This window comes from Vipera berus (assembly GCF_964194415.1).
Source record: "Vipera berus genome assembly, chromosome: 2".
In the NCBI taxonomy this organism is placed as follows: domain Eukaryota; kingdom Metazoa; phylum Chordata; class Lepidosauria; order Squamata; family Viperidae; genus Vipera; species Vipera berus.
Window position 1 is genome coordinate 194,770,137 of NC_138203.1, and position 22,701 is coordinate 194,792,837.

Sequence of the window (22,701 nt, forward strand, 5' to 3'; positions counted from 1 at the left end):
CACACACACCGTCTTTGTAGGAGCTCCTTAAATATTGGAACACTGCTATCATGTGTCTTCCAGTCCTTCTTTTTATTAGATTAGATATACCCAATTCCTGCAACTGTTCTTCGTATGTTTTAGCCTCCAGACCCCTAACCATTCTTGTTCTTCTTTGCACTTTTTCCAGAGTCTCAACATTTTTAAGACTTTTTCATATTGTGTGACCAGAACTGGATGCAGTGTTCCAAGTGTGGTTTTACTAAGGTCTTACTAAGTTCTGAAGCAAAGTTGGACACCCAACTTTGGGTAGGAATTTTGGTGGTTGGACCTGAAAACCACCAAAGCACCTTGCAATGCTATGATTCTGTAATAAAAGTGTATTGGTGGCTTTCATCAATTCAACCTTCTTAGTGCAGTCAACAATGTTCCTTTTTTCACAGGGGTCTTCTGACTCTCGAGAGCAACTTTTCTCAGATACAGAGTGTTGCATTAGAAATAAAATTTCAGCAGGTAAATTTCAACTGATAAGATCTTTGATTTTTGGAAACAACTCTTTATTTTTTATTGTAATATAGCCTCTTAAGAGCACTTTAGTCCACCAAAGAATTGTGAATCAATACTGACAGCAAAACAGCATTCATTACATCAAACCTGAATCAATTCTTGATATTGGGGCTATACCAAATGCCATTAAACTCAATTCTTTTTCTTGCAGCCTTCCCTGTTGCATTAAACCCAATACAATATATTTACTTGTAATTAAGTATTGAAATCACTTTCTCAGCAGGAAAGGAAAAGTTATATCTTCTCTTTGTGTATTTTCACTAATACTTGATAATATGGGTGTTACCCTTTTCATTGTGCGGAACATTTCTATAGGTGTGGTTGTTTAGAAAGAACCACGAGCTGCAGATAAACATTTCAAGGAGGAATACAATTGGTCATCTATATTCAAGGAGACTTTTAAAATAAATCTAGTATTTTTCTTCCAATATTTCATAATACTAATGGTTAGCTATCTTCTCATTAGCTTAAGTGTCTGCTTTGGGAGGAGGAGGTATAATTTGCTTGATGACACATGCATATTTATCAGGCTGATTATATTGAATATTTCACAAGGGGATGTCACGAAATATGTCAGTTAGTTTGAGGGAAGGAATAACCTTGCTCCCATTTGTCAAACTCTAAATGTCTCCCATGTTCTTTTAAAGGGATTACGTTTGCCTTTGACAATGGGATTGAAAGCTATTTGTGAATATCTACAATCAAGATGATGTTATCTTGGCAATAGATTTTTTTATAGAACATCATTAGCAAATTCATTTGGAAAACAAGCTGAGCCTTTATCCTGCTATGATATTCATTGTTTATGGCTGAAACCAGAACTCAATGAACCTTGCTGAATCCCCAAAACCCCAAATGCACTTAAATCCTACATCAGTCAAGCCACTTTATGCACCTAATGAAGTGAGATGCAGCTCATAAAAGTTTATGTCATTTAATAACACCCATTAGTCAGAACTTCTTCTTGAGATTTTGATACTATGCTCGGTGGAGAGAGAATACTAATACATCACAAGACTATAGGCTAAACTGGAAAGAGAAAAATAAAATTGGGAAAAGACAATGGCAAATTATTTCTGTGTTACTACTAAATATTCTTCATGGACATATCTATGTTACAACAAGGTGCTGAACTCAATTTTTGAGTCACTTATTTCAACTGAAGCCCTTTGGCGATAGCAGTGTAGCAAAGTAGGAACATAGCATTCTTCATTTTCATTCTCACAACTATTTACAATGAAACTAATATACAAACAGACTTTATACATTCTTCCAGTGTGTTCTTAATCTCTAAACTGCCTGCAAAGTTGTCCTTTAGCAACTAAAATTCAAGTGGTTTCTGTGCATTGAGACAATATTTATCCCTCTGGTTCTTTGAGCAATATTTGAATTTTGGCTTACTTTCTAGCCGCTTTCTCACAAATTATGGAAATAAAGCAATTCTTTGTATAACCCTGAAAACTGAGCCTCAGAGAGAGAACGTTAAGAACATAGGTAAGAAATGCCACATTTGAGAGCAAAACTAGTTTTGGTTGTATCATACATGATGCTAGTATTTACAGGAAACCTTCTGGGGGTTGGATGTGGTGTTATTAGAATGAAAAAAAAAATGTTGTACACCACAAATGTACTTATTCTGAGGTTATTTCCACCAAGACTAATAGGACCAACTTGTAAATAGCATACATTTGCTTGAAGTTTAGTTTTGGAAAACATGCAATAGGAGTTTCATAATGTTATTAACTTCTAGTAAGTGACTCTCTCCACTAAAAACAGGGACACATATCACCAAAAAGGCACTGAGAGTTTGCTTGAAGTCAGCTAGAATAACTGTTCATTATTGATTCATAAATAGGTTTTCAAAGTGCAATATAGCAAATAACAGCAATACAAGTAGACAAGACAGGCCACGTAGAATGTTTTTATAAATGCTTTTGGAAGCTTAACAGTACAATGGTTTCTCTGTCTGTCAGTGTTTTAAATTCAGAACAATTTATTCTCAAATGAGTGCAGATTACAGCCTAAATGGACTGCTGATTATCTAAAATGAGAAGTTTGCTTAAAATATATCACTGTCTTGAGTCAGCCCACAACACCATCTAGACTTCTTTATTAATAGAAGGAAAAGTTGATAACTGTTTTTCCTAATACGCTTATTTCTAAAGACTTTCCACTTTTGTAGCTTAAAATGTTTTGTGTCTCATTCCCTCCTGTTTTTCCATCTGCATCTTCCATCTCTTTTGGTAGAATATATGCTACCAAATCCAGTGTTTCAATATTGTGGCTCTATGCCAGGAAAGAATTACAGTAAAGCTAAAGCACTTTTCCTGAATACTGACACAGTCTAAATTAAATATTTGGTTTTTCTCTTTACTTAACATAACAAGTCCATTACATAATGAGCATATGTACAACACTTGCTTGCAATTGCTAGCACAAAGTTAAATATATTTTGCTTTACCACAGATCTTATATTAATGTAACTGAAAAAAACCTTAGCACTGTTATAAAAACAGAGTCTAAAGTGGTGATAATGGGGGTGTCCTGTGATCAGCTTGCTTTTGTCAATTAATATCTGGAAGATAGGCTGCTTTGACAAACCAGCTCTTCTATTTCTTTCTGTAAATTATGTGTAAATGACCTTTTTGCTCTAACCCCCAATCAGATCATTATATCCATCTTTTGTTGTAGCAGGGCCCCAGTGCTTGCTAGACATTTAAGCCTTATTTATATCTACCCTTCTTTTGCTGATGCCTAAACAGAGCAACTCAGCAGTGGAGGGGCTATAAAGAGATTGCAGGGCTATAAAAGCAATCCCTCTGTGAGACAAATTCTGGAGACTATCCTCACTTCTTGGACATACCATGGCAGGTGGAGGAGGGGCTGCTGGTGCTGTAATTAATAGAGACAATTTAATTAAACATGATGCTTGATGTTTTAGGCTTGGCACCTTTTTTAATATCCTCCTGCTTTGTATATGTCCTACAAAGATTCAAAATTAACCAGTAACATCAGACATTAAGAAAAAGTGGGATATTTTTACCAATGTTATTCAAGTTATTGTTGATATGGAAAATGGTTCAGAACCATTGTAACTCTCAGAGGTCTAGAAAGAATTAACAGCATTGTTTGTAAATCAATTCCCCAGTAAGGAAAAATAACCACATGAAATAATGTATTTAATTTTATTTAAAAATAAAATCAAACATGTTCAGCATAACACCACCATCCAAAGTGAAACCCTAATTATGAGAGCAACACATCTGGTTACTACAAGGACTGATCATTTGGAAGCAATTGTTTATTTCCTTTTATAGCAGCTGTAATATTTAAGTCACACAGATTTAGCAGTGATAATAATAATAAGAGTGGCTTGGTGATAGGGCCCAGTGTTAGATAAACTAACTGCCCAACATTTTTATAAATTACAGGTTGTCGTTGAATTAACAATAAAATACGAGATTGAAAGGTTATTATTGATTATACCATTATTTGTGAACATTAACAAAGGAGAAAAGTCCCAGGCTGACCAAAATAATGTATATTGTAAGCTCAGATACACTTTGGCAATGCAGGCTAATCTTTTCTGGTTGTTTGTTCAGTCTAAATTTGCGAGCATGCATTTATGCTTTCCAAGGTTTTTTTTTCCCATTTACGAATTCCTGTGCTGAAGTCATCCCAACCCACCCACCTACCAACTTGTTGACTTCATCTTCTTTATTTTATTTGTGCAGCAACAAAACCTCTATGGTTTATAGAGAAACTGTCAGATTCCAGTTTCCATTAGTCATAGCTACACGGCCAGGGGTCAGGACTGACAGGCACTGCAACTCAACACCTTACAAAGAATCCCCCATGCATCAAATCTCAAATCTCACCTTTTACATTTATATGTCTCAGTTAGATTCGCCTTCCTCTGTTCTCTGAGGTTTTCTTGCCTGTACTACAGGAAAGGAGAGGTTGTGAGTGACAGGACTGAGGGGAAACAGGTTAGAAGCCCTGATTACTTCCTCATGAAGCAGTTGAAATTCAAGGTCAAAAGGAGAGCTTTGGTATTGCAGATTAATTCCCAGCAGCTTGTTAGCATTCTTTATTCCAAAGGCAGAATAAAAATAGAAGAATTAGTCATACTTTTTTCTTTAATCTCCATAAAAATAAACAATGGAGTGAGTTTCTTTGCACAGGTAATTGTGGTTTCCTGATTAGGGTTAAAGCCTCTTATGTTTCAGTACAACAAATACCCTTCATTTACAAATACAAGTGATATTTCAAGAGATGCATTTCTCTCTTCCTCATCTAAATGAATCTATTAGAATTTTGTATTCAAAGTAATCAACATTCACTAATGGATTTTTCTGCCATCTAACTGTAATTTCATAAGGCTGTTATCAGATTTAAATGGTTTTAAATGAAATGGCTTTACAGTGACCTTGGAAACCATTTATTTACTCAGCAGATATATTTTACTGCTAACATACTGAAAATAGATTCACTCTGGCTTAACAGAACCAGGAAACTAGGTCAATTTCTTATTAGGTCCAGTTCCCAAGAGGCCAGTAATACTATTCATTGTGTGTAAATCCCTTTCATTCTAGTAATTTATAAAAGAAAATGTAACCAGCTACATATTCCAGTGATTACTAAATAGATAATATGTCTTAAAAGGTATTGATATAGCTATCTGGTCAATAATACTTCACCAATTATACTTTCCATATTAAAGCTAACAAAAGGTGAAGTACACCAAAATGAGTTTTCATCATTTTTTTTTCCTGCCTTTGTTTGGCAAAAGAATCAAATGTTCAGTTTTTGCCAATGTAGCTACTCAGAAATAAGTTTCCTTGAGAGCTACAGGGTTTAATCTCAGAGAACTGGGGAACAACAGTAGTCATACTTAACCCTAGGAAAACCAATATGACTTTTCCCACTGAGGTTAGAGCCAGGAAATTCACTAAATATTGTGAAGATGTGTGGGTTAATTTATTAGAAGTTTCAGATGCAATTTATTATTGTTATTTTATCTACGTATTGTTATTTCATGTTTTTTTGTATTGCTGGCCATCCAGAGTCACTAGACTAAGATAGACATAAATTCTCTAAATAAATACAGGGAATCTTATGCATGTCTAGTCACAAATATGTCTTTTGTTATACATGCTTATATATGCTTCATTGGAATGACTCTACCTGGTTTATAGAATCATACAGACTATATGAAATTTATTATAATAAATTATAACTGTAGAGGGCTGTAGTTGAGCTACAGCCAAATTATCCAGTTTGTCCTTGCTATATTTCTGGGTTCCTCTTGCAGATCTGGACATCAAATCTTATTTTAAACAGCACATATAAATCACCTAAGAATGAGATGGGAATATGTGGTGTGATGAGGACATAGTGACATTGCTTATTTGAACCAAAATTTCAGTCCTCCATGAAAACAGAGTTTTGATCCCACAAAAGCATTTTCTGCTGAGGATTTACTGAAACCTTCCAATCCTACGTGAGAAAGCTGAGATGAGGCTGGAACACTTCTATATCATCTATTCAATCAAAATATTTAAAAACCCAGTTTAAAGGTATCCGACTTCCCAAGTCAATTACATATGTAAATAACCCTAAAAGGTTGAAATAAAACATGGCTAAAATAGATATTCACCAAATTCAACCTTCCTTCCAAATTCATGCAGTTAATCTGAGTTCCAGATGGCACGCAGGGGGTGCAACATGATCTTATTATAGAAATTTAAGTTGATCGTGAGAGGGGGCTGAAAAATAATATAAAAAACACCTCAAATAAATAAACCCACTTTAGAAAGAGAGATTACTATTGGATAATTAACCCCCTCAATCTTGAAGACATATTTTCTTACCTTCAAAACAATCATACACAAGACACCACAATTTCAAATTTCAGAGGCTGGATCCCATCTGGAAACCATAGTATCTTATACTTTAAATGTATTCCAGGCAATGGCTTAATCCTCTTACATCTCCTTCATTCAGTGGTAGATTTGACAGTGTCTCTTTTAGTGATGCACCCTTGTGTGTACCTCATTTTTTAAAAAAAATAACTTTTTGCAGAGGTATATGTAGAGAGTCAATTTGACTATTTTATTGCCTTTTCCTACTGTTTAGATGTTTGTCACCTTTCTCAGATGACTGGTCTGATACACTTTATAAAATCATTAAATTTCAGCTGCTAGCTTATAGAATCTGCAAAGAGTTTATTGCAAACTTGCTTGTTATTTGTATTTCCGTGATAGCTGGATTAGTACTATTTCTATGGAAAGAGGAGAAAAAAATGTTTTGTCTTTGAAGTGTATGTGAAATACTATGATCTCTTTGTTTTCTAGTGACCTGAGCTTAGGGAAGTCTGATGAACTCTCTTGTTCACGCTTCTGATAAAAAAAAAAACTTGTATCACTTTATATTGTCTAAATGTTGCAGGGTAGCAATATTGTTTTGATGCATTGTAGAATGAACTGAGCCCTTCACATACAGCAAGAGTTGTTTAAAAAACTGGAAATGTACTCTTGAGGAATAATGTTTTTTGTTTTTTTTCTGGGGACAGAAAAACCAAACAAGCACCACCATAACATAGTATTTTCCCTTTTCAGTGCAGTGGTTAAAAATTAAATTTGTGACAGTAGACTCTCAACTTTTTAATTACTCAGAAAGGATGGCATAACTTGAATTGGAAACAGGACAGGTAGTGGCTATCATACCTTACAGGACAGCTATGGTATATAGCTTAAGACATAGGTCTAGGACCATAATTATCAAAAGAGAAAATAATTATTCACATGAACTCTTATTCCATTTAACAGCCATCAAAATGAGATCGAAGTTTGTCTTTATCCTGTCTTTACCTATTATATTTGAAGACATGGTTGTAGTGTCCCAGTTAGAGATCAAGTATAATGCTTGGTCCATAGAATGTTGTCCCTGTCCAATAGCATCTTCACATACAAGCTGAACAATCCTCATGTTTGGAATTACCGGCAAAAGGAGGACAATTCCTCCCTTTTTTCTTCATGTTCTTCATCCAGCCAGCATAGCCTTAAAATCAAATATTGTCTGACTTTTGGAATACCTAACAAGCTTTCTCTTTCTGAACAGCTTTTCTCCACAGTGCAGCAATTCCATAATAAGTGCTAACTGCAGGTTCATAAGCTCTGCTCCGTGACCTTGATTAGTTAATTACTAACTTCCCTTCCCTGCTGCTTGAAATTGACAAGACCTTAATCAGTTACATGCTGAAGGCTATTTTTTCCTGCCAACTTGCTCTAGCACATTCCTGCAATTGAAAAACCAGTCTTATGATATGACAGAAGAAGTAATTTCATATACATTTTTGCACTTTTTCACTGTAATGTTTTAATCATGGGTGCCAAGAAAGTTAAACATTTGGTAGTTCTCCCACCATTTGTTCTCCTTTCCAGTTCTCTGTGTCCTCCTTTGCTTATTCAGATGTCTGGTAACCCTACTCATGAGCCAGAACAAGAGCCAGAAAAACAAGAAGAGCAGGACATTTTTATTTTATTTTTCTTATTTATCTTATTCCTTGTCACTGGAAACAGTACATTAAATCCAGGGAGAGTATGGTACAGTATTCTCCTGGATGCCATGGGCATGGAGAATTCTGTCTACCTTGGACATGTTCCCAGACTGCATTCCCCCCCCCTCACTTTTCAGATCTGATAAAGTGGAAGTCTCTGCAGGGACTAGGAAGGATATCTGACCAGATCTACTCATCCTAGTATGAATTTCTCTGTCAGCAATTGGAAGAGAAGATTTGGAAAGATGCTCCTTGGGTCCAACAAGATTGCTGGGTAGTTCAGAAATATGCACCTTCCTTTAATATCAATCAATCTATGAGTGTGAGCTTCAGATTTTACAGAGTAGAAAGTACTTTTGGTCCCAGTCCCACAGCTATCTCCACTGTACTGCTTCTACTCCTGCACTCTTTTGAGACTTTGCAGAAGACTTACCATGTGTTCCCTTATTCAGATATGCAATCTGCAAATCGGATTAGTGACAAAATCCTATTGAAAATTAGTACAACTGTATATTTGCTAGAGAATGCTCTATAGACTTCAACTCCGAGAATTCCCCAGCCTTCTGTTGCCAAGATTGAGAAACACTGGACTAAATAAAGCTAAGAGAGTCTTAATTGTTGTCTTGCAGCTACACATGTGCTATTATGTAGATGAGGATTGCATGTTAATGCAAACCAGCCAAATATGTATTTCCTGAACTAATCAATTGGCATGCAATTATTTTTCTGTTTTATCAAATTCTGAGCTGCATTTCTCTGATCAAATAACACATAGAAAAATGCATATTTGGAAAGACCTATGCACACATGTAACATACATAGATAAAATGAATGAATAAAATGAATATTATGGAAATACTTGCAAAAAATTAACATTCGGAAACACTGAACACAAAACTGTCTAGAAATCTCCTTGAATCAAAAAAGAAAGAAAACAATATGTATCCAGCCCTTACATTCAAGAATGCATATTAGACTTTAAATTACCTAATTACCATTTTGAATCAATTTTACTGATACTGTCTCTTTCTTTGAAGAATAGCTGAATTCCTATAATTGCAACTAATTAAAAGATGAAGCATGACTAACTGCAACATCCTGGAAAGTAAAAACACAACTTTTCTCTTTGTACATATAACAACAAATAACTTTGTTATAGTAACTGCAGCCAACAAAGGAAAAGAACAGCATGGGAATAGATTTCTTTAAAAGTTTGAATTGCTTTTAAGGATAAAGGGGAGATGTTTATGATATTTTCCCAAGGCTACTCTGCAGTTGATTTACCGTACTTTTATGTTACTATCAGTATTGTGTAATATTGGCAGTGTATCGATAGGTTGCTTTTATGTCCTGTATATTGATCATTCCAAACCTTCCCTGAGTAAATTGCATGGGATACTGGATACTGTTTAAAAGAGCACAGTCCAATATCTACAATGAACTTCATCTTGGCCATATATAATGAACCGGTTTCCATTCTGACCTACAGAATCATCATTCATTCATTCACATTAATAGAACATATAGAGTCCTTAAAAGGGTGGAAAACTCTTCCAAAGGCTACATTTTCTTTTAATTATTAATTCTGTGGGCTTCATGGTTGATTACATGTTGACAGCACTGGGCCAAGCAACAATGAAATGTTTATCCCATTTCCTCAGTTTTGGATTCTTATTTTTTTAAAAGAACACACAATATGTGTATGGTTTTCCCCCATACACATATACACAGACATTAAAACATTTTATTGTGTGTTCTTTAAAAAAAAAGAATCCAAAACTGATGGCAGAAAGTGAAGAGGAACTAAAGAGCCTCTTGTTGCGAGTGAAGAAGGAGAGTGCAAAAGTTGGGTTGAAACTAACATTAAGAAAACCAAGATCATGGCATCCGGCCCTCTCAATTCCTGGCAAATAGTTGGGGAAGAAATGGAGGTAGTGACAGATTTTATTTTCCTGGGCTCCAAGATCACTGCAGATGGGGACTGCAGCCAAGAAATTAAAAGACGCTTGCTCCTGGGGAGGAAAGCCATGGCAAATCTAGACAGCACATTAAAAAGCAGAGACATCACCCTGCCAACAAAAGTGTGTATAGTCAAGGCTATGGTCTTCCCAGTTGCAATGTATCGCAGTGAAAGTTGGACCATAAGAAAGGCTGAGCACCAAAGAATTGAGGCCTTTGAACTATGGTGCTGGAGAAGACTCCTGCGAGTCCCTTGGATTGAAAGGCAATCAAACTGGTCAGTCCTAGAGGAGATCAACCCTGACTGTTCTTTGGAAGGACAGATCCTGAATTTGAAACTCAAATACTTTGGCCACCTAATGAGAAGGAAGGACTCACTGGAGAAGAGCCTAATGGTAGGCATGAGCCTAAATGGACTCCAGAAGATGGTAGAGGACAGGAAGGCCTGGAGAAACATTGTCCATGTGGTTGTGATGGGTCGGACATGACTTCACAACTAACAACAACAACATAAGTGTATAAAGACAATAGAATTGGAATTACAACAATTGGGGGCACTGTTAGGAGTACAGAAATAATCTGGAGACAGCTTGTAGAATATGGCTCATGGCTTCATGCTGTCTTAACATCACAGACTTCAAGTAATATTGATTGTAAGTACAAATGGATTGAGTTGTCATTAACCACTTTTGCTACCATGAGAATGGTTTTTGAAGTCAACAGTCTAAAATGTGCTGGGGGAAAAATGCCAGCACTATAAGACTACAATATATTTGTGTGGATTGGCTGAGAGCTTTAAGGATATCAGAATCTGGATTTTCACACTGAGCCCCACTATTGCAGATAAAGTATGATATATGGTAGTTAGTGCTGAAGCAAAGATGAAAGAAGGCATACTAGACCAGGGGTCTCCAAATCCTGGGCTGTGGCCCACTAGCGGGCCTTGAGCCATTCGGAACCAGGCTGTGGAAGTAGGTGAGGGCATGTGCACTTGCATTCCCATTTGCCCATTTGCACAAGGAGCAGGCAAGCATGTGCACACGTGCTCCATTTGTGCGAGCAGCAGGCACATGTGCCCACCACTTGCACAAATGGAACAGCGCATGTGCATGCTTGTTCACCACTCATGCAGAACCATCCCCAATCCTCCTCCCTGGCTGGTCCACAAAACTAGAAAGGTTGGGGAACTCTGGCTAAACTATACTAGCTGAACAACAATGTGCCAATCTGGCTGAGCCGCATTGACTGTCTATTCATCTCTTTGTTTCCTTCTATTACAAATGCAGCTATGGGTATCTGAAAAATTGCTTGCAACAGGAATGAAGAATTGTTGGATGTTGCTGCTTTTGGTGATTTCTGGGCCAAATTATTGTTGTGTAGTAAGTTCTTCGCGCAGGAAAGGAGACGAGGCAAGTGAGTTCAACAAAGCTCATGGTTTATTGCTTGCAGGATCTGAACTGAGAATTGGGCTGCAGCTTGCAGCAATTTATAGCCTGCCCCCTAGGCAGCAGCCAATAGGTTTAAAGCAACCATTTGCCACCTAGGGACAGCCAATAGCAGCACTGGAGACCTGGAGTCTGGGTTGCTGGAGAGCCGTTAGCTGCTCCAGCTTACCACATGGTGTTACAACTGAGCCCAATACATAACAATTATCATCTCTTTTTTTCTGCTCTGCTTTCCTGTGCATGTGACAAAAATAACCCTCCACTCTGCTGCTGCCTGTCTCATATTCCCAATCACGCATTCTTCACCTTATTGCATTCTGGTTATAAGTGCCTGCGTATGGAAAGAATGGTTCTAGGTACTGTATAACCTAATCTGGAATTTGAGATCTTATTCCGCTTTAAGGGAATTGTATGAAATTATGGCATAGTTTTACAGAAGTAAAAGGATGGGAAAGGGTGTGGGGAATAGTTAACGAGATAGTTTTATGAAGGACCTGAACCAGATGCCTGAAATATGTTCCCAGCATTGAAGATCAGACTCAGACAGGTGAGAGCCAAAGGGCTGTGGCACAACATATGTAAGTTGTTAGATCCTTCTTCCTCTCCTCCTTTTTTTTTTTGGTAATGTTTGTCCCATTTCTTAGCTTTCCGGAAGATTAGGTTTCCATTTACCACATCAGTAGCAATCAGAAATACAAACAATGTCAGCAGCAAGCAGTTCAAATGTAAGATCAGGGACAGTGGTTAATTTTAAAAAAAACAAACAGTGCTGGCACAAGAGACTTTTCTGACTCAAACATTCTAGGACAACAGTGGCCATCACTGAAACTGCTTATTGCTAATGGGTCTGCACAATGTCATTAAGATGGAGAAAAACTGAGAAAATTGCTGTCAAATTACAGTTCTTTGAGAGTCATACCAAGTCCTCCCCCCAACAAATCAGAAATGAAAATGGGATGGTGCAGCTATTACAAAATGAGTAAAGGGCTAAACACTGCTCTGCTGTAGCCAATCTTTCTTTCAAGGGAAATCAGTCATGCTCAGATTAAAAAGCTGATGTGATGAAAGAAGTCCTTTGCAGATGTGCAGAGTCTGTGGAAAATCCAGCTCACAGGAGGGAGGGAGGGAGGGTCACCACCATGCAGTTAGCAGGTTGATGCAAAGGATCTATTGGCTATAAATGTTATCATGCTTAGGGCAGGCATGATAGTACTGCCACAAGAATTACCCAACTTCTTTCTACTCATCCCCCCCAAAAAAAAAATCTAACTTTCCTTGAAGTTTATTTATCTAATGGTAAGTGGGCAATTTAAAAAAAATCCAGTTCCCAATTTCCAATGGGATAGAATAAAAACCCTATTATTGTTCTTTCCTTTGCTCTGTTATGATGGCTGAACTGGAGAGACTTGGCCTTAACACTTTTCCAGCTAAAGAAGTTGCAACTGGAAGGTGAATAAGAGAGAGCCGGTTTGGTCTAGTGCACAGGTCTGCAACCCGCGGCTCTGGGACTAGAACCCATAGTGCCCTGATTTCTAGGCTGCTGCCTTAACTACCAGACCAAACTGGCCCTGATTTCTACAGTATAAGGAAATCTCCTCTTAGTATTAATTTTATCAGTGAAAAGCAGGTTAGAAGTGAATAGAGCATGTTCCCACATCTAGTTTGGGGACTTAATTATTAAATGAAAGAAGTGTATTTAGGTTTTGAAGGAGAAAAAAAATATCTCCATGACCTAATTTACGAGTCAAGACGACAAACCTACTTAAGCCAAATTTATCTGAACAGTACTGGCGATGAACTATAGTATTCTGTTCACCAAAGGAGGATACGTACAACTTCAAATAATTGTATAATAAATGTCAAATGCCAATCAAAAAATGGGTTATATTTTCTGCTTATAGATGGATAAGCAGAATAGTAAAGTGGAAGTCGGCACTAGTTAGTTTTTGCAGTTATTTTCTAGTTCCTGTTTAAAAACACAAGTGCTAATTAAAAATAACTTACGAGCCAGCATCTGCAAAGCTTAAGCAGGCCATTATTTTTGTTTAGGGAGCTTGGCAATTTGGAGATCTTGGTCCAGGAATTTGTTTTACTCCTTCAGTTTTAAGTGTGCTTATATTCTAGAAGACTTTTGACTTTGGGGCAAGTTGTCCAAACAAATGTGGACTTTTTAAATGGAGTTCTTTTAAGTTTAAAACTCCATTTGACAAATTTCTCTCAGTTTCATTTCTCAGCTGCACTGCGATTCTAACTTGGGCTGGCTTTTTCCAGGATGAAATGATGTAAACATTAAGGCAGCATCAATTCTCTGAGCACTTTGTGAAAAATAGTCATAAGTCACTTTTTCCCTTGTAACTTTGTATGGTGACTAAGCGAAGTGTTGTAAGTTGAGGACTACCTTTTATTTCTTGAATGGATATCCTGGCTTTGGCAGGAGCTCAGACCAATTTAATCTCAACAATAGTTCTTGTGTCGAAATTGATGTGTTCGGCCAATGGTCAGGTTAAGAGAAGAGATGCTTGTTCCAGACCCACACGTTTCTAAAGGGGGTAATTATGAACTTGAGTGGTTTATTCTTTCAGAGAGCAAGCGCGAAGTCTACGACAGATATGGCAAAGAAGGGCTCATGGGTGCAGGTGAGTACTGGGGTTTTGTTGAACTAAAGTGAATGTAAACTCTGTGCTTCAAGCTGGGTAATTAAAAGAAACATAATAATGTACTGCCAAGAAGGGTGGGGATTGATGGGATGAAAGTTCAACAAAAGGTGAAGGAAGTAAGTCACAAACCTCTAAGTAGTGGGCAAAATGTTTCAAGTCCAGAACGTTTGGAACTCAAAACATTGTGTTTTAAGTTTGAAATGGCTGTTTGGAGTTTACTAAAAGTGTCCAAAAGTTGTTATGACCATCCTGGGATGGCTGTTTCTTCCAAACATGCACAGATAACACATAAATGACAAACAGTTTTGCAGCTCCCAGTCTTCTGCTATGTGTAGTAAAAAAAAAAATGTGGGACTAAAAATGTTCAACCAATCAATTCAAATATGCAGGGTAGGTACATATCTCGCCTTGGCTCCACTCTTCAGTCAAACCCTGTTCTGCGCATTTGCGCATGTACGCGCACGCGCACACATTTTTTGTGGCTCCCAGTTTTTCCTTTTGTGAGGGAACCAGTTCCGAGTGGCTCTTTCACTGTTTCTGGTTGCTGACCCCTGGTCTAGTGGTTAAGGTACCAAGCTAGAAACAGAGAACTGTATGTGTTAGACCTGACATAAGCATAAAAGCACAATTAGTCTCTCAGCCCATGAGGTTAGGCTTGGGTGATAAGCCAGTCAGTCAATTCCTGTTGCAACCAATGGATCAACACTCAGTTGATCCAGGGCAGAGGGGGGGGGAAGAGAGAGAGAGAGACCCTGCACTTGTGAAAAAATGTTAGGAAGAAAAAGAACTGGCAGGTGAATAAGAGAGATAACCTTGGACACCAGAAGACATTTCATGGTAGGAAATTCATGGTCTTACAAGGGTCTATGTCAGGGGTGTCAAACTCAATTTCATGGAGGGCCACATCAGCATTGCAGTTGCCCTCAAGGGGCTGGGTGGGTGTGGCCTACTGGGTGGGCGTGGCTAGAGTGTGTATGGCCTACTGGGTGGGCATGGCCAGCTCTACATCGTTCACATCAAGGGTGCCTATGGGAGCCTGGGCAGGAGTGGGACAGATCTGAGGGTCTCTGGCAGAAGGAGGGTCTCTGGGCCAGGGCCAAGGCAGTGGGGGCCGTTCCCTCACTGTTTCCAGGATGGCTTCGCGGGCCACATGAAACCACTTCGCGGGCCGGATCTGGTCCCCAGGCCTTGTGTTTGACATGTCTGGTCTATGTAGTAGAAATAATTGATGTCAGCACTAAGCCATAACATAACATATAGTAACTGAGTTTATATGCTAATTTAGGGTTACTAGTTTTCAGTTGTTGTTTTTTATTTCCATCTAGAGCGTGTCTGGATTTTGTAGTTCCAAACTAGTAATCTTATACTAATTCAAAATTAAGCAAACCACATTATGGTTAATTGGGATCCTTGAAACCAATGACACTGAATCAACTTCTTTGGCATTTAAGAATATCTCTTAATGCACAAAGAACAAAAATATTTTTTCTATATTGTTCATGTAGTTGGAGACATGAAGTGTGGTGTCACAAGCACTAATGTTTTTCATCTAACTGATCACGGGAGACATTAGGAATGGAGGCAGCAAATAAAGTACTCAATCTTGGTTTCCTCTTCTCTATTTTACTTTCCTCTGATTAGAACACTTTATTCTTTTATTCATGCATTCATTCAATCAATCAATTTCTATAGCTTCCCATCTGGGCAGCTTATAATTTGTAATATCCTTAGGCTTTTTCTTCAACCAACATACTACAGGAAAAATTGAATATTTATTTTCCCCACCATGAAAAAAATGCTCAGAGATTTGGGCTTTTGGCAGAGTAGGTAATCTTTTTAATAAACTTATTTAAAAACAAACTTTACTTGTGAGTTAGTTTAAAACTTTCCCTAAACATACAAGGCAAATGTGATAGTTTTAGGGAAATTAGTTTACCAACTGTAGGTAATAAATTAGATTAAGCAAACTGAATTGATCTTGAGTGGCAACAGGGAGAAGAATCTATCATGAACCAATAGTCCAGTTTTATTTACATTCACTGATTATATCTAAAAGATGGTGTAACTAACATGTTGACCCTGAAACTAGAGATAAATAATTAGGTCACTGAGTTTGGTTATATGAAAAACATTCTAACATCATGCTGTAATTTATAGAGTGTCTGCATTTCCCTTTATTTTGTTTTTGAAATGTAGTGAGCCAAATGTATTTAAGTTGTAGTTGAGTATTGCTCAAGGCTGCTCAGGAAGTTACCAATGCTTTGCTGTGGGTTCAATATACACCATAGTTGTTTGCATCCTTAATAGATTTGTGTTGAATCTTCAAAAGATTTTCTTTGCTTTTGCCAACACTCCCATTTCAAAGATAGCAATTTGGACAGCAAAACATGTTCCTGTTAGGGTCAACTACCTTGTCATGGATTTTATTTATGATTTTGTTATACATTGGCCTGAGAAATGTTAGCTATATATTTATTTATACCCCTTTAAAATGAATGAAGATTCTCCCCAACACTAAATGTGCACATGAAACTCTTGTATATTTACAAATGTATGCATATACGGTATACAAATGTTTCAAATGTACATTAAATGTTGGGGAAAAGTTCCAAGATTGGCTTGAGTTGGACTTGGCAGCTTTAGTTTGATAAGGAAGTGTAAAGGATTTGTGTTTGCATCTCTATTTTCTTTGTCCAATTATCTTTTTTTGTGTCTTTCTTTCAAGGAAATAGGCAATTTCAGTAAAGCTGTGGCACATGGTAAAATCCAACTTTTAAAAAATCCAATTTTAAAAAAGCATTTCTCATTAAAGGAACTTCCTCATTATCCTTTTCCAGATGCCTATGCTGAAAATACTAATCCTGAACTAATTTCCAGTTAAATTGGAGTAATCAAAACCTTCAAAGGCATAGTATAAACAAAAGCAATTGACTGGTAACGATGAAATAAAATTTATAAAAGACCTGGATTTCATCTCTTAGATGATATTGTTTCCTTGGTTTACACAGTTAGCAAATTTCTGGCTTTTTAAAGGAGTGTTGCTGATGTATTGAATTAGTTGACATTGATGCTGTATGTTTACATTTCCCTGGCGAAAAACATTCTTTGGAAACATATTAGATCAAATGTGAACTATAAAATTACTCTTCAGGCATCAGTTTGAAGTTTCTCTTTCTCTCTCCCTTCCTTTGCTGCTCCTTTCTTCTTTCTTTCCTTAATCTATGTCAGTGCTTAACTATAGTTCTATAATAGTCTCTTCTTTTTTTATTATTTTTGCAGACATGAAATACAATCGCGTGGGAAATCTTAATTGAAAAGGGAAAAAAGAAAATCTAACCCTTTGGGCCCTTTATTCATTCTTGTTAATGGAAAAGTCAAAATGATTGCTTGGAGCACTGATGTTCTTTAATCTTGTGTCTGTATATGTATAGCTTGAAGATAACATGGCCAGGCTCTTTTTTATTAAAAAAAATATATTCAATGTTCTTTGTTTTGGAGTTTCAACAGAGGCATCAACATAGGAAGGGGAGAAGAAGAAAGATTCAAACAATGTAGAGTAGCAAATAGACATAAATTCACATATAGGTAAAGGTAAAGGTTCCCCCGCACATGCGTGCTAGTCGTTTCCGACTCTAGGGGGCAGTGCTCATCTCCGTTTCAAAGCCGAAGAGCCAGCGCTTGTCCGAGGACGTCTCCATGGTCATGTGGCCGGCATGACTGGATGCCAAAGGCGCATGGAACACTGTTACCTTCCCACCGTAGTGGTCCCTATTTTTCTACTTGCATTTTTACGTGCTTTCGGACTGCTAGGTTGGCAGAAGCTGGGACGAGTAACAGGCGCTCACTCTGTTACGCAGCACTCGGGATTCAACCTGCCAAACTGCCGACCTTCTGATCGACAAGCTCAGCGTCCTAACCCACTTTGCCACCGCGTCCCATAATTCACATATAAACATACATAACTGAAGAACTCGCCATTTGAATCAAGAAGGTACCTTATGTGCGCATAAGTAGTATTAAAGTGCTTAAGTCATTCCTTCAGAATACTCTTCATAAAACTAACTTTAAAATTGCTGGTAAACATTACCAGTCTGGTCAGCTAGAGCAGACACTCTCCCCAAATCCAGTCAATTAAGCAGTGATTACAGGATCCAGGAACTGGGCTTGCTTGATCATGGCTCCTGCTGTTTAGAACGATAACTTCCACCCACTAGAGATCTGTACTGCTTGCACCCTATTGATTTTCACAAACTGTTGAAAAAAATGTTTCCTCCCATTTTGTTGGGAGGATAGGATAATTGGTCAGGTTGGTCAGGCCCCTTGGAGAGTTTTTGTGGTTTAGATATATTTCAGTGCTCTATTCTTATGGGTCAGTCTTCAGGCTATCTTCTTTTGTTTTATATATATGTTAATTTTAATTTTAATCACTGTGAGGTAGGCAGCCTTGAAATTAGGAAAGAATTATTTACCCAGGTCTTTGATTTTCAGACATTTATAAGCTTTTTAGTAGAAAGTAGCTTCAGCTTTTTGGTTTAATTTAAAACTTGCTGTTACTTAGGTAAGATAAGGTTCATAAATCCCTGGAAATACTGTGTTTCCCCAAAAGTAAGACCTACCCCCAAAATAAGCCCTAGTTTTGGGGTGAAGCACATACCTAAAATTCAAGCTAAGGTGGGGTTGGGGTGTAGAGATGCCCCACATGCCCCACACCTACTTACTTTGCAGCCAGGCCTCTCCTCACTGGCCCACTTCTTCTGCGGCATCCCCAGGCCTGCATTTCTCAGTTACAGGCCTTTCCGGAAGGCCTCTGCAGCCGAGAATTGAGCTATGGAATCCATAACTTGGTTCTTGGCTGCAGAGGTCTTCTGGAAAGCCCTCTGACTGCGAAATGCAGGCCAGAGCTCCATTCTCAGCGGCAGAATGAAGCTGCTCCTTTGGCCACAGAAGAAATGTGGCTATGCAGGGCTATCGGTGTTGGAGGTGAGTGAAAAAGAATCCACCCCCAGAAAATAAGACCTGGTGCCTCTTTTTTTCAGGGAAACATGGTGGCTGTTGCATTTTGACATTGATCAAAGGTTCCACTGGTCTAGATCAGTGACAGAACTGGCTATGTGCTCCCTATTGGCATTGCAAGTTTCTTTGAAGACTCAGCAATGGCCTATCATCATCAACAATTGCAATGGGGATGCTAGATGGATTGGATAGGCTTAAGCATTAACTAGGATTGATGGCATCTCTGGCTCTTGTTGTCTGTTTTTATTTGTTATTATCTTCTTTTAGGAATTTTTTCCAGGGGACATGGTCTTATTGCCATCGGCTGAGGAAAGATCTTTGTTTTCTTTTTAAGGGCTCAGTTAAATGGTCCTGGCAAGAATATGACTTGAGAAATTCAGGGTGGCAAAAGCTAATAACTTTAAGCCAGAGCCTTACAATTTGATCCTCTTTACACTCTATCAAAGATAACAAAATGAAACCCAGCAAATATCCTTAGCATTTGCTAAACTGTGATGCTGTTCTCATCATAACGTTTTGACTGTTGTCAACCCAGTTTAGCTAATTTGCTTTTCTCCATCCCTGTTTTGGCCACAAATAAATAACTACATTTCAGCTTGTGCTTATGATGGATGCTTCAAATTACACCACAGTCTGTGTTGGCAGAAGAACAGGCAGCCATCTGTAAGCAGCAGTTTTAAACTAGTCTGTGTTGTCGCTTCCATTTGTGAGGACAGAGCCAAGGGGGAGCCTTTGCTTCCAATATTAACTGGAAACAAACCACTGAATCCAGATTTAACAAGAATGTCCTTTTCTGACTCTGCAACTAACTCAGTACAGTAATGAGCTTTTTCACATTTAGCCCTGTATGATAATTTACCTTTCTCCCTTACTGAGCTCTAAAATGATGCAAAATTAAACAAAAGATGCAGAAGAAAAATTTCCCTAACAAAATGTGAAGACTATTACAAAACAGAACATAGATTGTTCTTGTTCTTGATCAGCATGTGAAATTATAAATAAGACTACTATCACTACCACTACTGCCGCTGCTACTACTACTATGCCAAATTTCCTCCTCCTGATGGTAAAAATTGAGAAGGCCAATATTGAGGCCGAGTTATATTTATGTTCTTCACTTAATCATTCTTTGGCATTCTCTGATTTCCAAAGGATGATAAATCATTTCCATTTTACTGTGTATAGGATTTCTCAGATTTTTTTTCCTCCAGGATTAGCGATCTTTCACTTCCTCTTCAATCTTGTAGTCAACCTTGACCTAAAGAAAGATTTAGACCCATCTTTGACCTGTTTTACTCTGCAAGGGTGTGATTATGTATGTTTTCCATGGCTTGCTGAACAAGAACAACTCTATAACCCTACCCATGTGAAGACTATAGTTTATAGTGGGAACAGGTTTCATTAATGACATGTTTTTATTACTATATTTTAAATTTGCCTAGTAACTGGAGTTCTCTGGATGGATTCCAAAGATAACTGAAAGAATTTAAAAAAAAAACAAAGCAATTTTAGGGGAAACAATGAGACATACTAATAAATATCACGGGAAGAAAGCAGCATGTGTACGGTCTAGTGCATAACAGTCACAATCCCTTTCTAATGAAAATAGTAATCAAAGTAATTATAACAATGCATCAGAGAATGACCTTAACTTGGCCAGGTTGTTCTGGACTAAAGAGCAAAATTAGTTTTGCCTGATAAAAATGGACCACTTTCCAAACAAATAAGTAGGACTAGGGCAGAAAATAGATATAGCATGGAAGAAGCTGAATTCCAGTGTGAAATTAAATTCATTCTATATAATCACATAAGTCTCCTTTTTCTATCCTTTGCCACATTACATTACCTTTTGGCAACAACTTTTGGGCAAGTTTTGCAACTGCATTCAATGTCAGGAGGAGGGGATTCTGACCCCCTTGGAATTGCAAATTGTACAACCTAATTTTGAAGAAATATATTAGATTAAGAGAAACAAAACAAATTAAAGGAGCCAAAAAGGAAACCCAGGAATTAATCTATAATATAGTGGGGGGGTTGTTGTTGTTTTTAAAAATGGTTTAAGTGTAACAAAACAGAAAGCTAATTTGGTAACACCAGTTCTGTGATGGATCTATACATAATAAGATTATTTAGAAATAAGCTACACAACATGCATTATTTATCTCAACTTCCTCATTGTCTTATATAGAATCTCATTTTATTACACCTTTGTGAATTGTGCTCTTCTTTCCACTTCGGCCATTTAAGAGATAGAGCCATTTTCAATGTTTCCCCAGAGTGATAATATAACTATGGCTTAATATTTTATCCTTTCATCCTAAAGCCACAAATGTAATTAATATTTATGGTATGCATGCAGAGCCTAATGTGTCACATTTTCAGATGTAAAATATTTTTATAGCAAAGCTAATAAAAAACCTAATATTATTTAAATATATATCCACCATAACTCAGTTTTCATCTTAGTAAGGATGTTTTTTAAGTCTGCTGCTTGCTTTATAATTATAGATAAATATGGAGTTTTTTAAAAAAATAAATTCATTCAAAAATAGATTTTTTTGTGTTTAAATCTAAAATCAGGTAATGAGTCAGTATATGCATTCTTGTCAGACAAAGTTTTGTATATACTGTAATTAGCAAACATATAGTTAATAAACTAACTGAAATTAATTAGTATTTAATGGACAGGATGTTTGCGAAGCCATTAGGTTTCTTTCATTAGAACAGGGGTGTCAAACTAGCAGCCTGTGAGCCGGATGCGTCACGCTCGAGCCATGTCCACCCTGGCTCCACAAAGCGATACATCACAATATTTATTTATTTATTTATTTATTTATTTATTTATTTATTTATTTATTTATTTATTTATTTATTTATTTATTTATTTTTGGGACTTATATGCCGCCCTATCTCCCGAAGGACTCAGGGCAGCTAACAACAATAAAAACAACAATACAAAAGTTAAAAGAAATTAAATAAACAGCCCCAATAAATAAGTTAAACTAAACAATTAAAAATTAAAAAACATTTTAAAAAACCCTGTCGTCAGTCCAGGTCAGTCTGATGAAAAAGGAATGTTTTAAGGCTGCGGCGAAAGGATCGGAGATCAGGGCCATCCAGAGCTCAAGGGGGAGTTGGTTCCACAGGGCTGGCGCTCCCACAGAGAAGGCCCTCCCCCTGGGGGTCGCCAGCCGACATTGTCTAGCCGACGGCACCCTGAGGAGGCCCTCTCTGTGTGAGCGCACTGGGCGATGGGAAGTCGTTCCTGGCAGCAGACGGTCCTGCAAATATCCCGGGCCTAGGCCATGTAGGGCTTTAAAGGTAAGTACCAGCACCTTAAATCTCACCCGGAAGACAACCGGTAACCTATGCAGCTCACGCAGGAGGGGTGTAATATGGGAGTATCGGGATGCTCCCATCACTACCCGCGCGGCCGCATTCTGCACCAGCTGGAGCCTCTGGGTGGTCTTCAAGGGCATCCCCATGTAGAGAGCATTGCAGTAATCTATCCGGGAGGTAA